The sequence below is a fragment of the Polypterus senegalus genome, chromosome 2 (genome assembly GCF_016835505.1).
Source record: "Polypterus senegalus isolate Bchr_013 chromosome 2, ASM1683550v1, whole genome shotgun sequence".
In the NCBI taxonomy this organism is placed as follows: domain Eukaryota; kingdom Metazoa; phylum Chordata; class Cladistia; order Polypteriformes; family Polypteridae; genus Polypterus; species Polypterus senegalus.
Window position 1 is genome coordinate 116,359,472 of NC_053155.1, and position 14,355 is coordinate 116,373,826.

Genomic DNA, 14,355 nt, shown 5'->3' on the forward strand with positions numbered 1-14,355 from the left:
ATGAACGTCTAGATTTTGCTACATTGAAAACAAAGCATACAGTATTCTGAAGTGCAACTGATGTCCAGTGAAGCTGCACTTCTATTGGATTTATTAGATCGTGCTGCCAAAGAAATGCATGAGAAAAAAAATCACATTTAGACGAACTAGCCATGAAGTTGAACACATTCTAGTAAGTTCTTTGTAACAGCAATGTAAATACAACAGTACATATTTGACTAATTTGTTTTGTGACATTTTAGGGTAGGTGGAGCTTCCCTTGTAGTCTTAGAGCACTTGCCTCTCCATACAATGTATGCATGCGTGAATATATATAAACGCGCGCACGCACACACTTTTATATATATATATATATATATATATATATATATATATATATATATATATATATATATATATATATATATATATACACACACATATATAAAAAGTAAAAGATTAAAAAGGATGGATATAACTTTAACCCTATAGGATGCACAGCAACACTTGAAGCCTGCACTCTTTACTAAAAAAAACACAAAAATAAGAACAGAAAAAGAAAAACTCACCAGGCACCAAGGATAGAGCAGCTTTCTCTGGAGAAGACCAGGCCCCACAATGATAATGTTTATATATAACAAGTATACATATCCCTTCTTGGATCGAGGCCTTGCTGTGGCAGAAGGGCTTGCACAGTCTAGTGATCCCCGGAGCTATGTTGTCGGGAGCTACACGCTCCTGATAGGGATTCCCAAGGCAAACAGGTCTTAGGTGAAGATCCAGACTAACTTGATCCTGAGACCGTATATGGAGTTCACCAAGGATCTGTGTTTCCCTTGCCCGGAAAAGGGAAACCCGGGCCCCCCCGGGGTCAGGCCCGCTGGCGAGCGCCTGGTGGCTGGACCTTCGACCACGGGGCCCAGCCGGGCTCAGCCCGAAGGAGCAACGTGGTTCCGCTCTCCTGTGGGCCCACCACCTGCAAGAGAGGCCATAGGGGTCAGGTGCAATGCTATATGGGTGGTAGCCGAAGGCGGGAACTCTGCCGTTCCGACCCTCAGTTGCTGAAAATGGCTCTTGGGACATGGAATGTTAATTCTCTGGTGGGGAAAGAGCCTGAACCGGTGAGTTGAGAGGTACCGGCTAGATATAGTTGGGCTCACCTCTAAACACGGTCTGGGCTCTGGAACCATTCCTCTTGAGGCTGGACTTTGTTCCACACTGGAGTTGCTGTGGGTGAGAGGCGTCGGGCAGGGGTGAGCTAGCTTATGGCCCCCCAGCTTTATGGCCTGCACATTGGGGTTCTCCCCGTTGGACGAGAGGGTTGTTTCCCTACGCATTTGTTGTTATGAGCCATTCAGTCCCTGTACAGGAGGAGCAGGAGCTTGGTCCGCATTGCCGGTAATAAGTCAGACTTATATTTCCTGTTGAGGTTGGACTCTGCTAGGGCTGCCCTTTGTAACCGATTCTGTTCATAAATTATATGGACAGAATTTGTAGGCGCAGCCAAGGAGCGGAGGGGGTCTGATTCAGTGACCTCAGAATCTCGTCTCTGCTAGTTGTAGATGACGTGGTACTGTTCGCTTCATCAGACAGTGACCTCCAGCTTTCACTGGAGCGGTTTGCGGCCGAGTGTAAAGCAGCAGGGTTGAGAGTCAGCACCTCTAAATCCAAGGCCATGGTTCTCAGCCAGAAAAGGGTGGAATGCTCTCTCTGGGTTGGGAACACATTACTGCCTCAAGTGGAGGAGTTTAAAAAACTCTGGGTCTTGTTCACGAGTGAGGGAAGAATGGAGTGGGAGGTTAACAGACGGATTGGGCTCTGCAACGGTCCGTTGTGGTGAAGAGAGAGCTGAGCCAAAAGGCGAGGCTGACGATTTACCAGTCGATCTACATTCCTACCCTCACTTACGGCCACGAGCTTTGGGTAGTGACCGAAAGAGCAAGAAAGCAGATACAACGGCCGAAATGAGTTTTCTCCGCAGGGTGGCTGGACTTTCCCTTAGAGAGAGGGTGAGTAGTTCAGTTATCCGGGAGAGACTCGGAGTAGAGTCGCTGCTCCTCCGCATTGAGAAGAATCAGTTGAGGTGTTTTGCCCCCTGGGCACCTCCCTGGGGGGGTGTTCTGGGCATGCCCCACTGGGAGAAGGCCACGGGGCAGATCCAGGACACGTTGGAGGAGCTATATCTCCCAGCTGGCCTTGGAACGCATCGGGGTCCTCCCACTGGAGCTGGGGGAGGTGACCAGGGAGAGGGAGGTCTGGACTTCCCTGCTTAGGCTGCTGCCCACACGGCCCGACTCGGATAAGCGGTGGATAATGTATGTATATATGTATGTATGTATATATATGTATATATAAACACACACACACACTCTTATGTTCTTATGTTATAAATCATGTTATACATAGATTATATTATTTTGTTTATTAGTGTTTGGGTTATTTGTGAAAGTAAGTCTATGGCCACCTTCAGATCACAACCGAAAAAGTGAAATTGTTTAATGTAGACTTGTGATGATTTACGAACCTCATTCATAAATTATTTACATTTCATCATATTTCTGCCATCCCAGCTGGAAAGTGAAGCAGAGTTCCCATACTCAACCTACATTAATTTACCATCCCACTTTTAGCCATCTTGTTAATTGTTTTACTGAATTACCACCATTGCTGGAGTCAAAAATCCTTCCTACAACCTATAATTCAATCAATTTTTTCATGTAATAAAATTCTCTGTTGGCCACTGCCATGGTGTTGGTACTTAGAAATCCTTGCCTGTATTTTAGCCATCCAGCAGCTGCAGAGGCTACAGAAGTACTATCACAGCAAATATAGTTGCCTAAAACGTTTCATCAAATGTGAGTTAGATACTTTTGCTGTGAAGCTACTATTGTGCTGTTACTAAACATTTTTTTTTGCATTTATACAGTATTTCTAAATGTACAGAATGTAGTAGATACAGTGGACTCAGGAAGTATTCAAGCCCCTTCACTTTCAGCACACTTTATTATGTTGTAGATTTCATTTAAAATGGATAAATTTGCCACTTTTGTTTATAAACCCACACTTAATAACCCATGATGACAAAGTGAAAACATGTTTTCAAAGAGATTTGCAATACTTGTTGAATCTGCTGTAATTGCAGTCTTTTAAAAAAAGAATATTTAGCATTCTTGAACAAAGATTGTTAGATGTTCACTTGAAAATGAAAGGTGTATTGTCTCTGTTAATGGGTTATCTTGTGGACAGGGAGATTTCAAGCAGGGCTGGTTGATATTCTTTCTTGTTCAGAACATTGGTGAACTCTACAAGTTCAAAGAGGCTTGGCGCTAGGTCAGAATACTATCTGGTCAATAGGAGGCACCCACTGATCAACAATAGGACCATCATTTATCTTTTAAGGTTGAGGAGGACTGGCCAGAGGCTAGGTGTTTCCTTCTAGCCTGTCAGTTGCTAACACACTGAGTGGAAGAACTGAGACATGTGAGCTTCACAAGAAGGTAAGGCAGCCCAGAATCGCTGTGGCACTGCAAGGTTATAGACATACCAGTGAAATGATGTAATTTTGAGCTTTGATATTTAATGACCTCAGTGGAGACCTCTGTGAACGTTACCATTGTTGTAACATTGGTCAATGATTCAGAACTTCAAGGTTTTTTTTCTTTCATGAGTTTCTGGGGAAAAACGAAAAGTTAAATACAATTATACATTACTTACAATACTTAGTCATTTGTTTTTCCTAAATAATACTGTTTAATAAGTAATCAACACTACATCCCTTTCACCAAATAAATAAAAAATCAGGAAGTAAAGAGGAAAAGACAGTTAGTCTAAGGCCTCATATTGCTATGGGAATTAGAAATTAGCTGCATCCAGTCTGCAGTAGATAGATGTATTCCTCTTGAATAAGTTTTATTTCTTTCTGTGTTCTGACACCATACCACATTCATAAGAAACTGAGAAATGACAGGTGGTACAGGATTCTTCTCTCTGACTAAAATTACATGGTGAGCTAGTGAAACAACTTCAGTGCCAATCACTGAGGAAAAATGTCTGCATCCAGGATGCAGTGATTCCCAAGAGAGGTAAAAGTGGACCAGGTACATTTAGACTCCATGATAGCAATGTAAAAATAGATGTCCAATAATATCTCAAATAAATTCAAAAACAACATATGTAGAAAAAAAGTTGTTTGGCAATGTTTTATATGGTCTGTTTGGAGAGATGAGTACATATACTGTATATTATCTAGCAGAAATAAAGAGTTTTCTTTAGAGAACAGCTTTTCACCGTCTTAAGACTTTTCTCCTAGCACTGCTTTCAGAAGCTTAAGGTTGTATTTTTATGTAAGTTTTAATGTACGTTTATCTGTGAAGGTGAATAATAACAGTGCTAAACATGCTAGTTTCTGGGAAGTGAACACTGCAGTGAAGAAAGTCTAATTTGTTATTATTGAAGATTATTTTGGTAGGTTATATTTCTCACAGTGATCTTCGAACAATGTGCAAGTGCCATTTGTATAAAAGTACTTGAAGGTGTCAGTACCATGCACAAGTAAGAGACTAAATGCAGGGAGTTTCGCTGTTGTAAGAGTTCAATTAATGGTAGTAATTTTGTAGATGAGGGGCATGTGTGGTATTACCAAATTGTCAATTTTTTTTGAGTCACGCAAGATCCTACAAAGAAGAACAGTTGCTGCTAGTCTTTGTCTATAGTTTTCCATGTCAGTACTGACTGAGACCTACTATAAACAGGAAATACCAAATTCCCTTACACTTTTATCACCTCATAGGACTACTAGAGGTTCATAGTAGACTTGTGATTTCTGAAACAAATGTTCTTCCAAGTAGGGGCTTTATTTATGAGTTATAATTTAGTTATAAAAATATGACTGGAATTTAATATAGAAATTTTGAAAAATAAAATTGTATTATATTTTAATAATAGTGAGGAATTGACATTAAGCCACTTGGAAAGGTTTTACTTGATACCAGAAAGTGAACAGAATTTTGCTTGAATAGATCTGTGAAAGTCTGCATAATTGTGTTGCTAAAATAACTAAATGTATGTGCCATTGTGAAAGTGCTATATGTACACTTATAAATAACAAAATTATTAAAAAGGTAAGCTCAGTTTTAGGATGAACTTTGGATCCCCGGAGGTAAGTAGCAAAGGAGAAAACTAAAATAAAACTGAGTGCCATTATGAACAATGCTACTCATCCTCTCTCTGACACACTAACACTGAGTACTTTTAGTCAAAGAGTTTTCAGCAGAAGTGTGTCAAGAAATGCTGCTGGGGCTTCTTTATACCAACAGCAATATTTCTGCATCACTCTGACTGCCAAGTCAGAAATTTTCTTTTTTTTCATTTTCTTGCTTTACAGTCATTCTGGTGTTTGTTCAGACAATAGTGTATGTGCATATTTATTTATTTAAAGAGTGTCACGCATGTGCACATGGAAGGCAGCTAAGGGGCTCGAATGAAGGTAATTCCATGCCAGATCAGGGGGTGGCAGAGTGTGCTTATCCTTTCTCTCCTTCCACAGCAGACCAGTTACAGGAAATTCTGCCTGGCCCTGACGATGTCACTTCTGGTCCCGGCCCCGACAATATCACTTCCTCAGTCTTCCTTTATAACCACCATCTTTACCTCATCCAAGTCAGTTCTGTTCTGGACTCAAAAATCACTCTACTGTGCAACCAAATTTCAAATTGGCAGCCGAGCTTCAAGTACATTGGAGGCTGCCCCAAACCTTTTTCTGGCTCTTGTCTTTTCATTTGACAAGAGCTTCTATAAAAGTCAAATTTCCTCCTGGGGACAGATAAAGATCTATCTATCTATCTATCTATCTATCTATCTATCTATCTATCTATCTATCTATCTATCTATCTTCTTTCTTTCCACACACCATCAATGTGCAATACCAACTGCAACAAGAGCTTTCAAATTGGGAACCGACAGCTTCCGGTTTTCTGTAGATAGAAAGAGATTCAGGTAAGTACCACGTGATAAACCCTTGTCTCGCGAGATTTCACTCACCTTTAGGCTCTTTGACTGCCTATGTGACTATCAGCCCAGACCCATCCGGTCGGGCGATCTGCACCGAGAGGTCGTGGACCCGGAGAGAGCATCTGCGTTGGCCTGTAAGGAACCCCTACGATAAGTAGCGCTAAAACGGTATGGTTGAAGATCCAAAACCACCTAGTGACACGAGGATTGACTCTATGAAGGGACATCCACTGTAAAGCGGCATGATCCGTTATCAGAGTGAACTCTGCCCCAATAGGTAGTACCTTAATGATGTAATAGCCCACTTAATCGCCAGAGCCTCACGCTCCACCGCAGCATACTTCATCTCCCGGTCCAGCAGTTTCCGGCTCAGATACATAATGGGGTGTTCAGCACCGTCGATACATTGGCTCAACACGGCACCCAATCCTGTGGCCGATGCATCGGTCTGGAGAACAAAGGAAGAGAAAAATCAGGAGATTTTAATACAGGTGCTGACGTAAGGGCCAATTTTAAGTCACCAAATGCTTTATCTACTTTATCATCCCATACCACTTTAACAGGTGCTCGCTTCTTTGTCAAATTGGATAAGGGCGTAGCAATTTCTGAGAAATGAGGTACAAAGCGCACCAGCTAATCCCAAAATGCTTGTACTTGCCGCTTATTTATCGGACGGGCCAATTAATGATGGCATCAATTTTAAGACAGCTAATCAAGTACATTGTGGGGCCGTAACCATGGTATGAAGAGTTTATACTATGTATATACCCCAAACCTTTTCTGGCTCTTGTCTTTTCATTTGACAAGAGCTTCTATAAAAGTCAAATTTCCTCCTGGGGACAGATAAAGATCTATCTATCTATCTATCTATCTATCTATCTATCTATCTATCTATCTATCAGAGGGTTATTCACTGCGGCATCTATCTATCTATCTATCTATCTATCTATCTTTGTCGGGGGCTCAAGGACTGCTATCTATCTATCTATCTATCTATCTATCTATCTATCTATCTATCTATCTATCTATCTATCTATCTTTCCACACACCATCAATGGCTTTCATGGAAAACATAATTCTTTTATTCAAGTTTATCTTAGACACAGAAACATTTTTGTAACCATGCGATTTTTATAATTTAGTTCTTATTACTAAAAAGATTAAACAAGATATAACAGCAAGATTTGATACAATGCAATTACTCACCCCTCCAGCTTTGTTCCAAATCCTAAAGAAAACCTTTTGTTCTGAGCTTTCCTTCTGAATTCCCCACAATGCTGTGCAAGCAGACTGAGAGAGTAGCACATCTGCAGTATCAAAGAAGAGAATCAAATAGGACATCCTTGTGCTGTGCATTGACTTAGAGCAAAATCTGGCTTTATATTACATGTATGAACAGAGGCGTAAAGACTTAAAGGGAAGGTGCGTGGGTGGTCTTTGGTCCTTAAAAGTATATTGGTCACACTTTAGATATCAATTTTAAACCAGCTATTAACAATCTATAAACATTTAATTACCTATGCTATTAACAATAATAAATTCACTTTAAAAGAAGACTCTTGGAAAAATATTGCCGTAATTTTTCAAGATTTTATATCATATTAAAAAGCCTTAAAATATATTTTATAACCTGCAGAACTGTTAAATAGGTGTTTATAATGGATACCTAAATTAAAGTCCCTCCAATAAATTTTTGGAATTACTAGGGGGCTTACCCTCAGCTCACTTCACTCACCAACCTCCCTGGCCTGCTATGTGCCAGCCACTATTCTTCACAACACGAGCGGAAGAGACGCGGTCGCTCCTCCGAAACCCCCTCTTAAACGGTGATACAATGGGAAATGAATAGTTTTTTTACCTCCTCTTTGCTTGATCAGCTGCTGGCACAGCACTTCGAACATTTAAAAGCTTGAACAGCAGCTGTCTTTGTCATCTATTCTTTGTCTTTTATTTCCGGCCCTGGGCTTGGTTAAATCTCTTGGCACAAAGTCTCGTCTTGTGGGATGTGAGTTCTTGATACTCTTTAGTTTATCATTTAAAAATGAAATAAGAATCTGAAAATCTAACAACATCACATTAAAGTTCGATAAATTCTGAAAAGAATGATATCAAACTTATATATGTGGGTTTTAAAATAAGCCGATTTAAAGTGTGACAAAAAACGTGACATAAAATCGTTGCACTTTTAAACTTAGGATTTTACATATATAGAGTAGATAAATCGTTTAATACTGACTGCTGGGTTTGCGAGAAAATACTGTAACAGCAGACAGACAGCTCTTCACATGCAGGGCAAATTTTCTTTTTAGTTTTGCATCCCTAGCTCAATAACGTTTTTGTTTATTTAATCTTCTGTTGTTTTCCAAATATTATTTAGTGTGTCATGTTGTAAATTCTTCTTTTGGTTTGTTCATATTTTATGTATTGATTATTGTATGGTTTATTGTTTATTTTATTCTGCTGTTAATTAGTTTTAATTTGCCTTATCTCCTGTATGTAAGTATACCTGATATTATGAGATATTAATACATTCGCTAAGGATTGGCCTTGTCCAGCCGCTCGGGTCCTCAACAATGATGATCCTGCAAACCAGATCGCCCTTCTGGGAATTACGCCACATGGCCATAGTATCTTAACTGATGCTCCCTCAAAATGCAGGTAATGTGCCTCATTTGGGACTCTGTGAGCAACTGCTCATTCAGCACAAATTCAAGCCAGTGGTACTCAAGGATTCTCTGAAGTCTTCATCTCAGGTTACTGGATAGCATCCATGTTTTGCAACCATAGAGCAATACAGGAAGCTCCGGGACTCTAAAGACTTGGACTTTTCTCCTTTTGCAAAGATATCAGGAGCGCCACACAACCCCTTCCAGTGACCTAATTTCCCCCCATACTCTCCCAATGACTTCATAGGAAGAGTCACCAGAGACATGAATGCCACTGCCATGGTAAGTAAACCTCTCGACAAAGTTGACATTCTCTCCACAGACAGACATACTGCTGATGGCTGTGCCCAAGAGGTCATTAAACCATGGACACATCCAATTTGACACATCAAATCTGTTAACAGTCTAGAAGGATGGGTGAATATCTTCTACATACATTTTTACTTATATATTTCTTTCAAATATCTACATAATATTCCAATAGATGCATCACAAACCTACATCAAATAAATTTAATCAAATAGCAAGTAACAAATATGCATAAATATTTAACACTTGAGGTCTGAGGACAACAGAGGCAAGCAAAATATACACTCCATGTCACTTATATCACTAACCATTGCTATGAACCTATGGCTCTTGATAAAGCAAACATTTCAACAGTCCTAGGAAGGTGGCCACTAGGCCATTTTCTGACTATTTCAACAATAGTTTACAAAGATAAAGTTACACAAGAAAGTTTTTAAGAAGGATATTGTGGCTTTGAGACTCCTTCAGACCTGCTCCAAGAGGGTATGTTACACTACTTCAGGCCAGTGACACTTTACTGTAAATATGAAGAAAGATGTTTGGGATGAATGGTCACCTTATAGAGAGAGAGGGACCAAGGAAAAGAGAACTTCGGTACACTTTTAATGAAGGCAAGCAACTACTTTGTACAAAGATAGGTAGACCTAGGGCCAGATTTACTGAGTGTGTGTGTGTGTGTGTGTGGTGGGGGGCGGGAGCTGGTTTTTATTCTGTTTATTTGTAGTGTTCCCTTATTCCTTGAAACATTCCTTACTGCATGCCTTATTTGTTACTTTGTATATGCAGAATCTCTAAGACCCAAGGACATTAGACAAAAGAGGCAGTTAAAAATCTCTCTGACTCTAGAAGAACTTTGCCTGGGCTTTCCATAAAATATTTGTACTACAGTGCAGACTAATGTTGATAACTGTGAAATGTGACCAAGCTCTGACATTGCTTCTGTCGTTGGTGGTGATACATTTATTTCCATTACAAGGTCAGGAGAAATAATTGCATTCAAAAGGCAGCGATGGCAAATAACCTTGGAAGGCACCAAAAACAATATAAATAGAAAAAAGTTTTGTTAAAAGTTAATTAAGATGGAGTTATGAAACAGCATAAACTTGCTGTTTAAATAGCTTGCCCTAAATAAATAAACTTATAGGTTTAAGAACCTAATTACATTACAGGACATGACTTTCAGTCATCTTTCGCTGGCAACCACCCGAGCAACAGTGTATAAAAAATATATAAAATGGTGATGCCCATGAAGAACAAAATGTAAATACTTTGTGACTAAATTAAAACAACTTGAAAACAAAAAATCAATATAAGAAAGAGTCAGTGACTTAAAAACTGTAATGTAAAGTATAAGTCTTGAAAAATATTCATAACAAAGGAAATAAAAATGCAAAATTAATAAAAATCATAACAATTTGTGCATTTGCCATTGTGGTTTGAGCTTTTCCCTGACGAGGCCATTCAGCACATGTCTATTTTACTTAGAGCAAAATAGAGAATTTTTAATAAGACTGATCAGCAGATAGGATGTGGACCAAATGAAGCAAAAGGTGAGGTGCAAGTCAGATTGTTATCACATGCAATTAAACCAAGACATTAAGAAAAAAAAAAAAAAAATCAAGGTCAAAAACAGAGACACAAAGTGATTTTTTAGAAAAAGCTAAACATTTGCACTAGTAGGAATTATTTGTGAACCTGGATGAAGGAAATTCTCTGAAGTGACTATTTTTTTAACGTGTTACGTCATTACTGAAAGGTTACGACCTCTGAGAACACACAAAAATACTTACTTTAAAAAACTAATGGCAGAAATAGATTCCTTGCCTTGAAGAAAAAAAAAACAAAAGAAGTGCAAAAGAATACCATTTGATAAAGAAACGCCTAAGAACACAACACCAGCAGAGAAGTACAAAGGTTCTCTACCATTTTCTTCCTTTAAGGTTGTCAGGGTAATCTGGAAAAAGAAAGAATGGAGATCAATATCAGCATTGCAACATTCACAAGACATTATGCTGCCTCTTGATTTTTACCTTCTGCTGTACTGGGCCTTGATAAATTTGAAAAATCAACTAATGATGCCTGTATGTTTTCCTTCTTAATAAGAAAACAGCAAGCTAAATGATGCTCCTGCTTCAAAGAAGCACAGCATCAGCATACTGTACATGTAGAAAATAATTTTTCAATTACTTGTTTAACTCACATTGGCTACCAAATACTTGACCACATATTTGTGTTTTGCAGTAAGTGTAGTATTCTGGTAGTTTCGTACTTCAGAGATTCCCCTAAGTATTTTTGCAGTCCTTTATATTTTCATTCATCTTAATGGTTTAAGTGTGTTATATTTTAATGGTACTATGCTCCCATTTTGCTACTGCATGGCCATTGTCATTTCATGGTTATGTTAACACAAAATGTTGCACTGCTGCTACATGCGTGGTTGGCAGAGCTCACACCACATGACATCACTGATATGATGCTTTAAAAGTTAGCACCTCATGCTTGATGGCATCTGAGATTGTTGATTCATTTAATAACTTATAGTTGTGATTTTGTAGTGACTTATGGTTTGGGCTCCATTTTGAGTTTGAGTATTATGTTAACATTTTTGTTTAGGCAAGGGATTTGAAGTCTTATTGTTTTTGACCCAGACTATGTTTTACAGCTAACAGTTCATCTCCTGATTTATCAGAGAATATCACAATAAACAAACCTGACACCACTATCACATTGTTGGACTGTTTTTTTTTTGTTTGTGACATGAAAGATGCTTCATATCATTGTCTACAAAGAAGAGATGACATTTGTTTATAAAGTTAAGGATAAAATTAGCCAAGGGATGTTCATCACAAATTGGAAAAGCGTTGACATTGGTTTCCTAGTTCACTTGGAAACCCTGTACTTACCAATAAAACCTGCATGAGCATCAGACAAAATTTGAAATGATTTACAAAATATGAAAGGAGGTGAAGACTTTCTAAATCAAAACCCAATTTTTATTCAGAGTTCTAGTCAATTCCACTGCAGATCGTCTTCAAAATTGTGAAAGGGAATTACGTAGCCTCTGCATGTCTTTTTTCCCATTGTTTTACCAATGGTTTGTTTTTATCTGAGCTTCTGTCTCTCCAAAAATTAATGGCCATATCACTTGTGCCATTTAACAACTGCTGGCAGTTTAACTCCTAATTGGAATAAAAGTTTAGACGTAAAATCCTGGTCTAATTAGCACCTGAGATTTTATCTCCCAGGAATTAAGCTGTTATTTCTATTGTCTAAAAATATCAAATCTGTCTTGCATTTAAAAATGTATTTTATTTTCTTAGAAAAAATGTATAGTATATATATTTTGCATTGATACTAGATATCAAATTTGTGCCTACATTATGGACTGTTATATGGTGAGAAATTAAGCAGATCATGTGTTTTCCAAGTAATAAGGCTGCCATGGATGGACAGACTTGGATATACTGTAAGTTGCTGAGTACCTGAACATCATTTAGATTTGCTGAAGCACATACAAGCTCAAATGAAAAAAGAACCTGTAATTAAGAGAGAAATACCTGTGAATAACAGCAAATTTGTAACAACTTATGAAAATACAAAATTATGTAGCCAAGCAAATAAAATATGCTACAGAGAGATTTTAATTCACCTTTTACATTTTATGTGAGTTCTTAAAGAGGTTTGCTAAAATGACTGAAATAATATAAATCATTTATTTAAAAAAGTTTGGTTAGTAATCCCTCAGAACAAGTGGTATCATTGAAGCAGCCCATCCTTTCTGTTTTACAGTCCTTCAGTATGGAATATATTCTGAACTGTGCTGGAGTTATTCAGTGTATTTTTATTTAATTAATAAGCCTCTGAAATATACTATAGAATTCAACTTTATTTAATTGGAATGATTACAGTAATACTAGTTTTCAATGTATAGTATTTTTGTCAAGTTTTTCGCTTTTTTTACCTTTCTGAATTTATTTTTGTTCTATGACTATAATTCATTACTGTGCATTGGACATAAAGAACATGTCAATCTATTTATCACGCTATATGATTTGTAAATCACACACACACACACACACAGGCCCACGCGAGAGACGGACATGCACGCACGCACGCACGCACGCACGCACGCAGGCAGGCAGGCCGGCAGGCCCATGCGAGAGACAGACACGCACGACCGCCTGCCCGTCCGACAGAGAGACACACTCACACACACACAAGCAGGCCCGCATGGGGGACAGACACGCACGCACGCACACACACACACGCAGGTTGTTCAAGGTTTTCTTAGTGTTATTCAATGTTTTTACATTTAGTTTACTATTACGCTGTGCATTCTATGGTATACTTAACTATATTTTTGCTTAAAATCTTAAAAAAATATATATATATTTACATACAGTTCATACGGTCTGGAACAGATTAATTGTATTTACATACAATCCTATGGGGGAAATTAGTTCGGTTCCACTGTATTACGTTCCGACAAAATTACAGGCATTTTACGGAAATAGAAACCAGTATTACTGAGAGAGAAAATTAAAGGCACACAATACAACGACGCATATTACAGCCACATACAAGGTCCCTTACCATTTAATATATACTGTTCATACAAATGTTTATGCACTACTGTTCTAGCGCCCGTTATTGTAACGGGCTTAATGTCTAGTATAAATATAAAGAATTATTAAGGTGCACACAACTTGAGTTTTAGTACACAACATTTTCTTGTAATACACAAATAAGGAAATTAAGAAAATCCACAGCCTCCTTACCTGCCAAAAAATTACAAAGGAGAAACAGCACATTGGCCTTCTCTCAGAATTACATTTTTAAAATGTATAACAGGTGGGAAGCCTATAAGGAAATGTGTTGAAAACTGTCATTAAAGTGACCCAATTAGTTTGTCTTATGTCCATGTTTTGCAAATTTTAGAACCATTCAACAGTTATTTGTTTTAAAATAAGATTAGTTTGTGAAACACCACAAAACAAACTCAGTAATGAAATATTTCAACATATAACCCTGATCGAAAGAAGAAAATCCAACATCTGATCTGAGCACAAATCATTAGATCAAACTTTTATTATTTTGGTCTTCTTTCCCAGAGTTAACTATTTTGTGTCTACTATAGATTTGATGTCTGCTTTCCCCCTCACGCACCTGGGATAGGCTGATGAAGTGGATTTCATGAATGAACTGATGAATGAAAAATATTATTTGTTTAAAAAAATAACAATTTTCTGTCCAGTAGTCATTTTCACAAGTCCAGATTGTAACGAGGAAGGAAGCTTTGCTTTTATACTCTGATGCTAATATATTGTCATACTTTTTAGCAATTTTAATTCAATTTTAAAATATTTTAATCATTTAGCTGTATGTAATGTAC